The sequence below is a fragment of the Primulina tabacum genome, chromosome 2 (genome assembly GCF_025594145.1).
Source record: "Primulina tabacum isolate GXHZ01 chromosome 2, ASM2559414v2, whole genome shotgun sequence".
NCBI lineage: Eukaryota > Viridiplantae > Streptophyta > Magnoliopsida > Lamiales > Gesneriaceae > Primulina > Primulina tabacum.
This window is the reverse complement of record NC_134551.1, coordinates 39,390,988-39,405,425: the sequence shown is the minus strand read 5'-3', so window position 1 is coordinate 39,405,425 and position 14,438 is coordinate 39,390,988.

Here is a 14,438-nt window from a genome sequence, read left to right as displayed (position 1 = left end):
AAATATGTACAATCTCGCAATACCTGCAATACAATATCAGTATATATGAATCAACAACTCATCTGATCCAAATCTGAATAATATCAATACACTCAGCAATACAGTATCAATCAGATATCGATCTCAACATCTCATAATTGATGACAACACAATTCTGATATCAAATCGGTCTAATCACAATCAAATCAATTCTGAAAATTCATAATAATTTCATACGGTATCTGTTCTTTGATCCGGTTTCGATCATACGATGTCTGATACCGCAATAACAACATATATCAATCATATCTGATTCTGGTAGTATCATAATTTCAAATCGTATAAAAAACGTAAGAAACGTACGTCCAGTTGTAGCCGGTGTCGATAGGAATACGATACCGAAGTCGGATTCAAAATCGGATGGACGGATCTTGTACAATCTAATTTCTAATCCTTGAGAATTTGAAGCTTTCCCTGGATTCCTTTCTCGTTTCCTTGCTGATTAACCAGTAATGAAGGTTACATATATATATATATCTTGCATGCACGGGGCAAGTGGCTCTTTCTTTGAGCAGCACGTCTCGCGCATATGCGCGACACTACTCGGCGCATATGCGCGAGACCTTAGGTCTCGGCGTGTAACATCACGACATCTCGCGCATATGCGCGCCTCACTTTCGCGCATATGCGCAAGACCTACTGTCTCGGCAAATCACCACTCGCGCATATGCGCGCCCCACTCGGCGCATATGCGCCAATTTCTCTGGACATCACATTTAACTCTTGGACATCTTGCGCATATGCGCGCACACGTCTCGCGCATATGCGCGAGGTCTTCTGCCACTGTCGCGCATATGCGCGGCTCTTTATCGCGCATATGCGCGAGGTGTTCTGTCCTCGCACATATTTCGTGTTTGCTTCCATCTTTTCCATTCTAATCCTTTAACGTCTATAATCATCTCAATTATCACCAAATCCTTTCAGATTACGGTAATCAAATTCTCGGGCCTTACAATATCTGATTCCTACAATATCATATTTTTGAATCATATCAAAATATAAGAAAACTTACGTCTGTGTGAAGCCTTTGTCGAGAGGAACACAGTACTGAAGTCGGATTAAAAATCGGACGGACGGATCTTGTGTAATCACAATTCTAAGAAGTGCAAAGGCGTAAGGATTTCCTTGACACTTTCTCTGAAGCTTTCTACGTTTTTCCTTGCTGATTCTGAAGGAATGAATCAAAGTTATATATATATCTTGCATGAGAATGTACGGGTGGCTTCATCTTCTTGCTGCACGTCTCACGCATATGCGCGACCCTCCTCGGCGCATATGCGCGAGACCTACTGGTCTCGGCATCTTTCTTATATTCAGCTCGCGCATATGCGCGTCATCTCCCGGCGCATATGCGCGAGGTTCTCTGCCATACTCGCGCATATGCGCGGGTCCTGGTCGCGCATATGCACGAGGTTCTCTGCCTACCTCGCGCATATGCGCCCTGCTGGGTCGCGCATATGCGCGAGGCTCAGTCCTCGCACATAATTCAAATCTTCTCCGGTCTTCCCCGTTCCCATCCTTTCCGTCTATAATCACCTCAATTATGAATAAATCATTTCAGATTACAATAACAAAATTCTCGGGCATTACAAGTCTCTTTGAAACGTCTGCTTATTCGTTTTCTTAAAAAGTACTAGAATTTTTTTTTAAAACCTCACTTAGCATCGGCCGAACCATAAAATATTTTTGACATTATTTTAAAAATAAACATCCAACTGCCATTTAAAAATCCAAAGAAAAATATTTTAAAGCATAAAATCGTCAAACATTTTACCAACCTAAAAACATTATTCGAAAAGTATAGCTCATACTATAACCTCTCAAAAATCTCTCATAACAAAAATAAAAGACGTAAAAAATATTTTTAACATATCTTGAAATCATAAATCATAACTAGTGCGAAAAACTAGCGTCAGTCCTCGGGTTATGTGCACCTTCAGTCCAGCAAAGTCAACCATCAAGACCTCCATTATCATATTCATAATCAATATCACCTGCATCAATCACACCCAGTGAGTCTAAAGACTCAACACGTCATATTCTTGATAACGAGTAATACGTAATACAGTTAACATATAACAGTGAAAAATACTTATACTTAAAATATCATTTTCATGAAGATACATAAACATAAATATTTTCGTAAACATTTTCATGATGCGTAAAACTTTTAAATAAAAACATTTTCATAATCTTATGCATAAACATTTTCATATAAACATAAACATATTCATATTCGTATCCATATTCATATCATCATATTCATATTCATGTTCATATTCGTGTTTGTTGAATTCAGATCGTGATTGTGACTCGTATTCTTAAACGTATTGGGCGATGGATCCATCTACATGTAACCACAGTACTGGGCGGCGGGGACACCAGCGACACTCTCACCCGTCAACTGGGCCTTGGCCAACGTATTAACATATTTGTATTCGTATCACGTATTCGTATTCGTATCCATATCCAAGGAAACAAGATCGTCGGGCTCCCACTGGGACCATAACCCTCACGATATTTCCAACATGTAGTAGTCACAATCCCTTCACATCCTTCAACATGTTATCATCACTTTAATAAAAATCATGTATATACATATCGTTTTATTTTTGAAACCAAGCATGCAACATATCTTTTAAATGTCAAAGATTAAACCATAAAAATCATAGACATTTAAAAATCATAACTTAACATATTAAAAATCATAAACATCGATGAACATTTTAATATAAATATTTTAACATCGTAAACGTTTAAAATAAACATTTAAATCATAAATATTTAAAATAAACGTTTTAGCATATTAAATCATAAAACATCAAACATATTATCTTAAAAATCCATAAACATTTAAAATTGACATATGAACATATAAACATCCATAATCATTGAAAATAATCATATTAGCATATAAAACAGCATTCAGGACACTGCCATGACGTTTACTAATTTCTATGTGTAAAAAGACCGTTTTACCCCTGGACGTAAAATTTCACGTTTTTGATATTATCTTAATTTGATTGAATCCATCATGTCAAAAATAATTATTTAAGCTTACATGAATTTTCTCATATTTTTATTTAGCTTAAATCAAGGACTTTTAAATTAATCTTTAAATGTAACGTATTAATGCGTTTTAATCCCGAATTAAACCAAACCTTAATATAAAATTCCCAAATTTAAAACTTAGACTTATAATAATTATTTAAGTTTAAAATTTTTTTTCATAATTTTATAAAGTTTAAATCTAGGCGTTTCAATTAACTCGCTAATTAGCATTCCGTGCGGCGATTAAATTCCGGATAAATCCAAAACTCGTTATTTTGATCTCAAATTTTTAACATAGAATTTTTATGATTTATCCTACCCTTCCAAGTCGTGAGACACTCCCGTGGACCCTTGGATTCAATTTTACTTCTTAAATTCTCGTTTTTGACCCTTTATCGAACACGCCGAGCCATCTCCTAATTTACTCGAGCCACGCCCAAGCCACCTCGAGCCAAAACTTAGCCAACCCATCTAGGCACCCTCCTGACCAAGCCCAAGCCCCTGAACCTAACCCATGCTCGCTCAACAAACTGCTGAACAGCAGCCCAGTTTGCATGTGTGTGTACGTGAGGAGTTCTAACTACACTAGGAATCTTTACTAGCCTAGGGCTCTTCCAGCCATCTAACCACCGACCACCCATGAACCTAACCTTACCTGGACCACGCCCAGACAAAGCCCAGACCGACCCAGCCCCTGGACCCTGCGCACGAGCCACCTGAAGAAGACAGCAACTTGTGCGCTTCAAACATCCCTCACGTTTCTGGTTTTCTTCTCGTGCCCTGCCTGAACCAACCTCTAGCAGCCCCTGCCCCAACCTTAGACCACCTTCTCTAGACCCTAAAGGACCTAGTTTCACCCAGCCCAGCCCCCTGGCCGAGCCCCTCCTCCCTGCCAACACTTCTGAAACCTGCGCATGCTTCCCCCTAAACTCACGGGTGGAGTCCTAACTTGCTAGGACTCCTCCCCAGCCCTTGGCCACGAGTCTTAGCATGGCTAGGACTCCATCCCAGCCCCTAACCGAGACCCAGCTGTGACCCAAGCTAGGCCATGCATCGATAATCCCTTAAACCGAGCCCCATGATCAATACGTTCCGATTTCGGTCCCGACTTGTTTCTATTATTGTTTGTGGCATGTTGTGTAGTTCTAGGACCCCTTAGACTCATGTAAAACATTCCTATAACATATCCTAATCATGGCAGCCCCTTCTAGCACATATAAATCATGTTTTGAAACACAATCAAGCTTTTAAAAAAATTCATGAAGATGCATGAACGAAAATATTCAAGGGTGCAACTTGTTTTTCATTCAAAACTCAATTAAATAAATATTATGGTGTGATAGATGAGTAAAAGAAGAATTATGGCGTGCCTTTGTGTTTTAAACACACGAAAAACCGCTGACGGATCGAAGAACGACGGCGAAGAGACGACGGCTAGAAAACCTTTGCAAAAACTTGAAGCTTCTCCCTTGAAAATTATTATGTGGGTGCCGTGTAATTTGTATGAAAGAGGGGTGGGGAGAGTTTTCCAATTTTTAAATAGTGGTGGCCGATTATTTTTGATGCTAGAATAGTGTTTTAGGTGTTTTAATATATTATATACTCTAATTAAATTACTAACTAGACTTTAGGCCTATTAAGCCACAATTAAGCCCATTAGTCTTTAATTAGAATTAAATAAAATATATTAGTAAGGTTTTGATAAAAATAGTTTGTGAATTAAATAGCCGGGTTGCCAAAAAGTTCGTATTTTAGTTGAAAAACCAACACCGATAAAATTTATGTCCTGGCATATAAAATCACCTCAAAACCCCTTATTTTCAAAAATAATAAAAAACATCACCCATATTTTAAATAATTAAAAACATTTATTTAATAAAATCATTTTCCATTTTTCAGCCCTCGGTCTCCGTTCTTCGATCGAAACTCGAATAACCTTTAAAAATATATTTTAATGCAATCGTGAAGAAAAATATATTTTAAACATGCAAATATGCACAACATAATTAATTCATGCAATTAAAACATTTATTTAAAATACAAAGGAATTTAATAATTTGCGTGCACGTGGTTTGCGTGGACTTTAAAATTTTTGGGGCGTTACACTCTTTATCTTCTTCAATTTTAAATAACAACTGTCTATAAGTATGATGAAAACAATGTTAGATTATAACAATTCAATATGTTGAGTGTGTCTGGTTTGTCCAGTGAGTCTGGTTCAATTATTTCAGATGCTTGTAGCAGAAATCATCAGTTTTCGACACAAAGGGCACGAGAACTGGAAGATGTGAAGAAAGCTATCCAAGAGTTCGTTTGGTTGAAAGTGATGTCTTCTTGGATTAAAGTTCACGAACTTCATTCTATTCGGAGACAAGGTCCAGTTCCTTCTACTCAACAAAGAGCTCTAGACAGAAAGTATTTCAGGCGTTTTAACGTCCGACACGTTTCACAGCTTGTCACTGATATAGTTATGTGGCATGTGATGCTATGGAAAGAATGGCATCAGCTTGAGAATGTAATGCCCGAGATTTTAGCTTAATACTTTTGAGTTAGTATGTATTATGAATAAGGGAATGGAAGAACAGATATGGAGAAACGACGTTGCAATTTGAATTTAGTTGCAAAGTATAGTGTTGGAGTAGAAAGACCAGTGCACCCGCGGTAAAAGAGCCAGCGCACCCGCGGTGGTTCTTCTGAAATTTTGGAGTTGGTATAGTAGAGTCACCGCACCCGCGGTCAAAAATGCACCGCACCCGCGGTCCAAGGGCTAGCGCACCAGCGGAAAGACGTGCAGAACGTGCAATGAGCCACCTAGCCTCTCATGCAACATGTATATATATATATATATATATATATATATATATATATATATATATATATCAGCTTCATTTCTTGAGAGAAGACAATCGAGAAACCTTCAGAAATCCCTCAAACTTCACTTTGGTTTCAATTTAGGATTTTGTGGAATCCGTCCGTCTGATTTGTAATCTGACTTCAGTACCGAGTTTCTAGCGATGACAGCTACAACAGGACGTAAGTTTTATTGAATTCTGGCATCATTTGAAATTATGATATTGGGGAAATTGTGATTTGACTGATATATTGTGTTCTGGGTATACTAATTAGTATATAACTGAAGACAGATCGAAGAACGGGCAGTGTATGTAATTGTTATGATTTTCTGAAGTAATATGATCGAGATTGTACAGATTTGATATCATGACCTGTTCTTATTGAAGATTATGATTCCTATTGATATCGATTATGAATTATGGTATTATTTCTGTGATGTTGAGATTGACGGGGCGATCAAGACTGTATTATTATGCCATCGAAACATCAGTAGATTGATTGTGATCAGATTCAGTATTGATTGAAATTGTATCATGATATCGTTGATATGGATCAGATTATGTTTGAGTTGAGTATTGATCAGAACATGTTTTGAATTTGTATATTGATACAGTATATTCGATATTGTCATTTCAGATTTGATATGGACAGATTTGACTTCGAGACTTCGACTTCGTCAGATCGAGAAGACAAAGGTATAAGTCAATGTGGTATTGGGAGATCGACTCAAGTAGGATATACTTGAGTTTCCCTAAATCACATACTTATTGTTATTATATGCATTGATTTGATTTGATATGCTTGTTCTATTGATTTATAGAAAGCACGTATTAGATGAGTATTAGACGAGTGATCTTGTGACAGAAGTGCCTGATAGTGGTGGGATCGCCACGGGCACATTGCACGATGTCACAGGATAGTGAATTGGTGATAGTGCCAAAGTCTGTGACGGATAGGTCAAGACACTGGATGTTTGGTTATATCGACGTGGATAGAATTGGAGTTTCTTCTATTACTGTTGGTCGATATAGGAATGCCAACATCTGGAAACCGGGATCCCTAGACTAGGATTGTGTCTAGTCTGAGACGTGGAGTCACGAGTATGATTGGCAGTTTATATTGATTATGTTCTCAGATTTGATACATGTTACTGATATCTGTTATATGCTTTACATGCTTTTACGTTATTTATATAACTGCATGTTTCGTTGATTTATACTGGGATTGATTTCTCACCGGAGTTATCCGGCTGTTGTCGTGTTTGTATGTGTTCAAGACAACAGGTGGGACAGGTTCAGGGTCGAGGAGATGAAGATAGATCGTGATTAGAGTGGAGACTACGGACTTGGATTAGAGATAGGGTTTGGACACTTGACATTTAGTTGTTAAACCTTAGTTGAATGATTGTATATATAGTACAAGACTTGTACTTTAATACTGATATGTATTATTAGATTGAATTCCATTATATTCCGCATTTAAAAAAAAAAGAAATTTAGACCCTGTTTATTATAATTGATTAAATTGTCCTAATGATGATTAAGAGTATGATTAGTGTCTGGGTCCCCACAACAGGTGGTATCAGAGCGATAGATCCTTTAGACTGAGATAGTAGCTAGTGAGCGGGGTAGAATGAATTTTCTTTCCTTGCATGTGATTGCTAGCATGTGATTTATTATAATGTTGAATTACATTGTATATGCTAATATTGCAGTATGTTTTTACTGTTTTTGAAACTACATGTTACCTGAATATCTGAGTTGATTTGGTAATGTGTATTATTTGAGAATGAATCAGAACCCATTCTTGGTCAGAGGTAAGCTGATCAGAAAGGGGCTGAGATGGATTTATCTCATCTGATTGCTAACTTTTGTGGTAACAAGATATACCTGATTGAAGAATTCCAGAACGTGGTAGTACTTCGACTAATCAGAGGGATGTGTCAGAAACTCTGATGGAAACACAGTTAATGTAAAGGCCTAAAATCTTACTTGGAAATTTGCGGAAAATTTAAAATTTTTCTTTTTAAATAATTAAAATTGCCTCCTTCATAAATGAACTTATAAATAAAGTTTGATGTTCAATAGCGGAAGAATTAACATTTTTGAAATAACAGTAAAAAGTTTTTCCAACAATAATTAAAACGTTTGAGCCATCAATTAAAAATAAATGCTGAACTGAGGTCCTCGGGTCCTACTACTGCCGACTCGAGCCTGCTCACTGGTCCCCGCCCTCAGGCCCCGGCATCATCAGAACCTACAACAATCAAGTCTAGTGAGTCTAAAGACTCAACATGCATATATCGTAAATAACGAGTAAATACTATAGTAAAATTTCATGGAATAAAAATGTCGTGTCATGAGGCATATCGTAAAAGTGTCGTGTCAAGATTAATTATAATAAGTGCATAACTGAACTGAAAATATCATGGTAAAAATGTTTGCTCCTTGGAGCCCTGTACTGAAATAGCCTGTAATAATAATTTTCCTGGTGAGATTATGGTATACGCAAGTGGCCCCTGCACTGAAACTGACCGGTAACTGGCGACCGGATAATAAAATGCTCCCATGACCGGTAACTGGCGACCGGATAAAATAGTAAACGTCTGATCAGACTGTAGCCACAGTATACTGGGTGAAACAAACTCAACTGACCTGGTAACTGGCGACCGGATTTAGCAATAATCCCATGATAGTGAAATGGCCACAAGCAATATCGCATAATCTCAAAAATGAACATTTTATATATTTATGCACGTAATATAATTAAATGGCACAATTAAATATCCTGAAATAATTTACTTCTTGGATTGGATCGCTCCCAGGCTCGCTGCAACCTAAATATGTCATGAAAAATATGCAATAGATTTATGAGACCAAACTATGCAATAACATTCTAAAATGTGACAATTACGCCTACCGACTTCGTATTTAATCATGACTCCGAACCAACCCGAACCAACACTGAACCGTCATGTAGTCATGATTAAAATACGCCTAAAATGATAAAATAATGCTCCTAAAATGGTGAGGGCCGAAATCTAGGTGAATGGAGGCCAAAACAAGAAACGCTCTTTCGAGAGTCAATTTGGCACATCGCACCGTAAATTCTCGTACGACCTAAAAAATGAACCGAATTACAAACGGTCAAAAACATGACCTTCCTAACTCAATGAGGCACTGTCCAGTCCAGGGTCATAGGCTAAAAGCCGACCGAGAACTCGAACGAGCCACTGAACCGTCACAGCAAGTTGCTGTCCAAAAATACAGCAGCTGTGCTTGGTTTGCTTGCGTCGTTTGCGAGGCTAATGGCCATTGGGGCTTGAACCTCCGACCAACACCTCTTACCAACATCCCAAGGAATGATTTAAACCATGGCTAGGGGCCCTAGGCCAGCCACAATCCTCACCATTCCAGCAACCAACCAAAAAGTTTCACCCGAAAGCACCTTTGCGCGTGTGAGGGGTGTTGTGCTTCGCTTGTTGTCTCGTCTCGTTCCAGTGGCCATTTGATTGACCATGGCACGATCTAGACATCTTGGGGCATGGTATGAACCGTGGCTAAGGGCCATAGGCCAACCAAGATCCACACCAAACCAACCAAATCGAACGCATCTATGCTGTAAAAATGAAGAAGCCGAATGTGGGGGAAGGGCTGTTCTAGCGTTTGATTTAAAAACCGATTAACCATGGCCCAAGCCACCAAAAGGGCAACTTAGTCACGTCTTAGACATATTAGGGAAGTGATCTAACCATGGCTATAGGCCCCTGGGGCAGCCAAGATCAGATCCTTTCCCCTCATGACAGCAAACTGAATTTTTTTTCGAACACAAATGGACACCAGTGGAGTTGCTGGCATTTTCGAATTTCCAGCAAGCATGGGGGTTGAAGTACTGGACTAAAGTGATCCTAATCCATCCTAGAACATGTCTAGATGTCGCCTTGGGAGCCTGGAATCAAGCCAACCACCTGAAGGTACAAAAACAAGCAAAAACCGTGAAGCTGCATCATGAAATTCGAAATTTCTGCATGTGAAGTTTTCTTAAAATGCTGAGGTATTTCGGTTTTTGCTTAATAAAACATGATCATGTAATGAAAATAATTGATATTAGGACTTGATTGAAGAGTCAAGGAAGAGTATATGCATGCCTGGTTTCGTTTGAAAGAAAAACGAAAAGAAGAGACGATCCGGCGCGACCTATTCTCCCTAACTTGCTCGATTTTCTCTCTTCTTTTCTCTAGTGCTAGCCACGATTTTTCTTCTCAAAAAAACTCTGAATTTCGGTGATGGAGGGGGGAATAATAGTGGTTAAAAGAGTGAGGAGAATGGGTGCAAAATATAGGGAAAGATATCAAGACCAAGTCTACTCTTTTTGAATTTTGAATTCTAGTTGCTATCAAGTCTTCTTGGATGGATCTAGAAAGGGTTGCCGATAATCCTTGCTAATCTAGACTAATATAATGCTCATTAATTAATTAAATAAGGTTGACTAGTAATTAAAAAGATTAGCATGCTAACACAACAAGGAATGGGTCAAAAGGGTGATGAGTTGGCAAGGCAATGGTCTAGACATCTAAGGTGGCCGAAAATTTACTAATAAATGGAGGGGAAATGTTGATTATCTAGTAAATCAATAACCCTTAAAAGCCTCACTAATCCTTTAATTAATTTAGTGAATTAAACCCTTAATTATTGGAACTTAAATGAACTTATTTCCTACTCACCTCAAGTAATTAAATTAAATCCCCAAACCTCCTTATTAACTTAAATGAACTTACTTGCTAGCTAAAATAAATTCCGGAAATGTTTTCTAAATCTTAAATTCTATCTCAAAGCTCCAACTCCAGTCCGGCCTCACTGAAATAACTGAAAGAATAAAATTAAAACTACTGAAATGAAATAATTAACTTTAAAGAAAGGCACTTTAAATAATCATGCAACAAAAATCATTTTAATTTAAATACTAGAATTATGCATGGTTTATACATAGTCTAAGTTACGGGTTCAACAATCCTCCCCCCCTTAAAAGAAATTTCGTCCTCGAAATTAAAACTGTAATGCCCTAGATTGTATGTGGATAAAATGGAAAGATGAAGTGTTGCTTAAAGAAAGGGACCGCACCCGCGCCTAGAGAAGCACCGCACCCGCGGTGCATGGACAAAAAGTTAGTCATTTTTACAGTAGGGTCACCGCATTCGCGGTCCAAGAAGGAGTGCACCCGCGGTTGATGGACAGAGAGTTGGAAATTAATTACAGAAATGACACCGCACCCGCGGTTCAAATGTAACCGCACCCGCGGTCAGAGTGTAACCGCACCCGAAATCCATCGTATCAGACCGTGATCCACGATTCACTTCTCACTTTTGGCACAGTCTGCAGTAGGCTTTAGGTACGACATTGCACCTGAGCACTGCTTATCATCCCCAGACAGACGGACAGTCAGAGCGGACTATCCAGACTTTAGAGGACATGTTGAGAGCTGTAGTGCTAGACTTTGGCACTAGTTGGCAAGATTCACTACCGTTGTGTGAATTCTCGTACAACAACAGCTATCAAACGAGCATAGAGATGGCACCGTTTGAAGCATTATATGGCAAGAAGTGCAGATCTCCTCTATATTGGGATGATATCTTTGAGGCACCAGAACTTGGACCTGATATGATCCGTGAAATGACTGAGAAAGTGAAGATCATTCAGAAAAGAATGAAAACAGCACAGGATAGGCAAGCCAAGTATGCCAATATCAGACGTAGACCACTTGTATTTGAAAAAGGGGACAGAGTATTCTTGAAGATTTCTCCCTTCAGAGGCATTGTCAGATTTGGCAAGCGTGGGAAATTGTCTCCTAGATACATCGGTCCATACGAGATTCTTGAAAAGATTGGCGATCGAGCATATCGACTGGCTCTTCCTCCTTCCTTATCCGGGATACATGACGTTTTTCATGTATCGATGCTACGTAGATACATGCCAGATTATTCTCATGTCATTCGGCCTGATGAAGCTGAGCTGGATCAGACGTTGAGTTACGTTGAACAACCAATACAAATTCTTGATCGGAAAGAGAAACAGCTCAGAACGAAGACTATTCCGCTAGTAAAAGTCCAGTGGAGTCGTCATGGCACCGAAGAAGCGACTTGGGAAACAGAAGCAGATATGAGAAAGAAATATCCCGAGTTATTCTCATGATGTGAGTATTTATTCAGCTTTTGACTTTACTGCTGTGTGTACATACTTTGATTAATTAATTTCACGTTCGAGGACGAACTAATATCTAAGAGGGGGAGAAATGTAATGCCCTAGATTGTATGTGGATAAAATGGAAAGATGAAGTGTTGCTTGAAGAAAGGGACCGCACCCGCGCCTAGAGAAGCACCGCACCCGCGGTGCATGGACAAAAAGTTAGTCATTTTTACAGTAGGGTCACCGCACCCGCGGTCCAAGAAGGAGTGCACCCGCGGTTGATGGACAGAGAGTTGGAAATTAATTACAGAAATGACACCGCACCCGCGGTTCAAATGTAACCGCACCCGCGTTGATGTTACCGCACCCGCGGTCTTATATGTAGCGCACCCGCGGTCGTCGATTTTGGAAAATGAATGGATTGCCGAAGCTTGAGCGCAGCCGCGGTTCATGAACTACCGCACCCGCGGTCATACGTGTTACTTGGAAAATATAACACCTGCCCTTAACCATGCAATATAATGAGTTGTCCTTGTTCCTTTCCTTCTTCAGCAGATAGAACCGAGAGATTCAGGGGAGAAAGCTTCAACTTTTCTTGTGCTCTTGAGCTTGTGATTTTGAAAGATTCACACATCCAAACATTAATCCGATTTCGGGTTTGAGCTCCTCTCTTCAAGGGCTATCAAAGGATGTAAGTTTGGTTATGTTTCAGCATGTTTTGAAGTTCACGTGTTGGGGAAATTCTGTTATGCTTATAATCATATGTTCTTGAGATCATGGACATCGTAGAAACGTAAACGAATCGAGAAAATGAGGGCATATGCAATTGTTATGAATTTCCAGCATATATATGTATGAGCTTATGCAGATTTTGAGATATGACACATAGATTGTGCTGATTATGAGTTGAGGATTATGATTTGTTGAGATATGTTGAGATTTGAATGGACCGGTATCGAGAAACTATGCCGTTATACCGTCGAATTGTATCAAGATTTGATATTGAACTGTACTAGTTTTAGTTTGAGTTGTGATTTGATATTGTGCATCTCAACATTGTCATTTCAGATTTGGATTGACAGGTTCGATATCCCCTACTGCGAGACTTCGATTTATTCGACGACAAGAAGGTATAATGCATGTTTTGTTTGGGGAAGACACAAATAAAATGAGATTCAGTTTGAGTTTCCCAACAAAATCACATACTAGAATTATTGTTTATCTTTTGATATGATTGTGATTTGTTTATAGATTTATATTCAAATCTCTTGATATGATAATGCCTTGTTTATAGATTTATATTCAAGCCTTTGAGATAGGAGAGTCATTGGCAGACTTGCCAAACTAGATGTTCGGTGGTATCGACGCTTCGGACCAGATTTAATCCGATTGTAGACATTCGATACAGATATGACCGAAGTCTAGGAGTAAGACGTACAGTTACCCCGATTGGGAGGGTAGGTGACAGACAGTGACGTCTTATTCACACCGAGATCCCTAGAGTAGAGTCGAGTCGAGTCAAGACATGGTTTGATTTGAATTGCATGTTTATATGGATTGGTTTCATAGACTATGGAGCCCATTATTATTGCCTTGATTTACGATTTATGATTATGTATCAGCATGTATACATGTTTTATACTGGGATTTGTTCTCACCGGAGTTTCCGGCTGTTGTTATGTCTGTATGTGTGCATAACAACAGGTGGGGCAGGATCTGGGTCATGTCAGAGATGAGATCAAGATAGCGTGGTGACTACGGGCGCAGAAGATCACTAGTGATGTTGTACTAGATTTGTACTACTCGTAGTTTATGGTTTGTATTACACAATAGTGATGTGTTTGTAGTAAAACATGACATGTATACTATATGTGTTGTAATTAAATAAAGAAAGATATTATGCTTAGTATTTACATTTGAATTAATGTTAAAAAGCGAAAATTTGACCCACATTTTGAATAAAGATCCAATTAATCCCGAAAAGAATTGGGTTAGAGCCCGGGTCCCCACAACAGGTGGTATCAGAGCAGTAGGTTCTGTAGACTGAGATAGAATAGAATGAGCGGGGTAGATCGAGTCTTCTTCCTTGTTTTTGATGTGCTAGCATGATTTAATGCTTTCCCTATTATATGTTGTATTGTATCTGAATTGATTTACAGCATGTACTTGTAAAGACTGAATCAGAACCGATTCTGGATCAGAGGTATATGATCAGAGGAGGGCTGAGACAGATTGTATAGACTGTGTACTAATCTGTTTGATAATCAGATTATGCCGCCTAGAAGAATACCACAACCAGCTGCAGGTCAAGTG